General features: G+C 34.2%; 1 pseudogene; it reads left to right on the plus strand.

Moving 5' to 3' along the window:
• Positions 1 to 711: 711 nt before the first annotated feature.
• Positions 712 to 1,440, plus strand: LOC148551100 (uncharacterized; annotated as a pseudogene).
• The last annotated feature ends 1,330 nt before the right edge of the window (positions 1,441 to 2,770 follow it).

The raw sequence follows: 2,770 nt of genomic DNA on the forward strand, positions 1-2,770 counted from the left end.
GCTTCATTGCATACTCTGTGTGTCTTTTCATTGATGCTATTTGTAACAACCCTAGTTTTTGAAAATCAAATAATTAGTTATTTGTGATTTATTTTATTTGTTGATAATTTTATTTTAAGAAAATTATTTTACTAAAGATAATTAAATGGAGTTTCATGATAATTGAAGTTTAAATTAATTAAAATTTTTATATAATCTTTATTAGATATTTGGTATAATTAAAATCATAATTTTGATAATTAAAAAATAAGAAGAATTGTATAATTTAATTTAAATAAATTCTATTTTGAATGAATTATGTTATTAATTTGAACTCTTAGAAATTAATTTATTAGAAATTATTAGATTAATTTTTATAAATACTTTAAGTTTATGGCAAATAATATTTATGTACGATCTTTATTATCAATAGTTATTTTATAACTTAAAATTAGAAATCATTAATTCAACTTAGCAATATGTTGATAAATAATGTTCTTAAATATTTTTAAGAAAGTATATTTGGTTTTAAAATTATTCTACCCTCCAATTTTATCAAAATATCTATTCATATCTATCCATATTCCTTTATAAAATTCCAAATTGAATCAGAAACCCTAATTCCCAAATTAATTGCGAAACCCTAACCCTAACTCCCTCACCACACTCAGCCGTACCCCCACCCCCTTTCTTTTCCTAAATGTAAAAAGCACACACAGAATTGAGAAAGAAATGCAGAGAAGGAGGGGAAGAAGAGAGAGCTCGGAATCGGAGGGGAAGGAGTCGGACTCTACGCCGTCCAGTTCACCGCCACCGCCGCATCTTGCCTGTGCCGTCACCACCGTTCCATGGAGCCGTCATCGTCAACCCACGCGTCGCCGCCGCTGGAGGAGTATCGTGCGTCGCCGTCGCTATCACCGCTGATGTGGTCGGAGCCGCTGTCGCTGGAGAGAGAGAAAGCGCGAATCTGAGGAGGGAAAGAGAGAGATACGACGCAACAGAGGAGGAAGGAGAAGTCTTCTGTCACCGCCACCATGTCACTTCACCGCCGCTACCGTCGATGGAAGTCGTCGCCGTCGCTGAACTGCTACATCGCCGGACATCATCGCTGGAGGACCGAATGGAGAAGCTAGCTAGTTCTGCTTCTGCCTCAGGTTTCTGGAATCCAAGAAGACGCAACCGCCGCTGCTGGAACTATTATTGTTGGTCTGGCCCTGTTCTGGCTTTACTCTGAATTGTTACTGCTGCTGTTTGGCTGATGCTGAGGCCTTCCACCATCACTGGAGTTGCTCAGAACCACCATGGTTGCAACCCAGGAAACAAAACGAGTGCTGGAAATCGCTACTAGAGCTGCCCAGAACTACTGTAGTTGCTGCCAAGGGGACAGAACAGATGTCAGAACCTGACAGAGTGCTGCTGCCGTCGATCGGAGATGCCAAACTGTTGCTGCTACTACTTTGAGATGATATGGCTACTATTAAAGTTGTTGCTGATGAGTGCAACATTCCCAATTTCTATGGATTTCGACACTCTGAGGTAGGGATTTTATTTTTAAAGTTAAACGTTTTTAATTTAGAATCCCTACAAAGTTATTTGGATAAGTGCAAATGGTTAATAATAGTTAAGAATTTCTTAATTGACAAGAATGATTTGAAATGTGTTTGAGAATGGTTAGCTATTGTGATTTTTCTGAGTTATGATTCGAATTAAATGTGGTTGTGAACGGTGATTAAACTGGTGCTATTTACTAAATTAAAATATGTTGAGTTAATTATTTAAAAAAACTGACATGTTGATGATTGATGAATTCAGTTTGGTTTTGTTGCAGTGAATAATTAACTGGTGATACTGATTTTGACTGAGGCTATAACTATTACCGATTTTCTAATTGTTTGGAATTACTTAGAATCCTGTTATTTGATTATGTTGAGCTGGTTGCCATAGGCTGGTTTGCTTGATGGTTGCAAATTGACTGAAATTCTGATCTTTGACGGATTTATATTGAATTGAATGATGTGCTGGTTATTTGATATATTGTAACGGTAGTGGATTTGGTTGGTGACTGATTGAAGATTGGTTTTGGGAAATTAGTTATGAGTTTTTAAAGTTAGACTGGTTTACTTTAAAAAAAATGATGACTGGGTAAAATTCTAATTTTAATTGATGAAAGGATGTTAGTTCTTAAATTGAATTATGATGAGATAATTATTGAGAATCTGTTATGATAGTTGCTGATAAACGGATGGACAATTGATTGAGTTTAATTTGAAATGATTCTATGACTTATGGATTTAGTTATGAATTGATGAGATGAAAATTGGATGGTTGGATTATGTCAAAATTGCAAATTGTGGATTTTCTGATTGCTTGAGAATCTTGTATTTGATAATTCTTGAGAAAGGATTGTTGAATTGTTGAGAAAGAGGGAACCCGTAAGGGTGGCTAAGTCTGAGTTTTAGGGGAGGTGCTGCCGAAATTTTATAAAATCTGAGGTTTTATTTGAGAAGTTATTTTAGAAGATTCGGATTTGGAAAATGATTATTTAAGTTTTATTTAGTTAAGAAAAGAATTATTCTATTTTAAACTCGATTTACCAAAGAAAGGTTTATGTTTCAAAATTAAATTATTTAAGAAAGAAATTATGTTTTGAGATTGATTCAATATGAAAAGAATTATGTTTTAAGCTTCAAATAAAGGATTACATTTTAGAAGTTTGATGAATTTATAATATTTGTATTTGAATAGTAAAGAGAGAGATGATTTTTGAGTCTTTTGGAAGTTAGTAAACTTG

The sequence above is a fragment of the Arachis ipaensis genome, chromosome B7, assembly GCF_059453495.1.
Source record: "Arachis ipaensis isolate K30076 ecotype BB chromosome B7, ASM5945349v1, whole genome shotgun sequence".
NCBI lineage: Eukaryota > Viridiplantae > Streptophyta > Magnoliopsida > Fabales > Fabaceae > Arachis > Arachis ipaensis.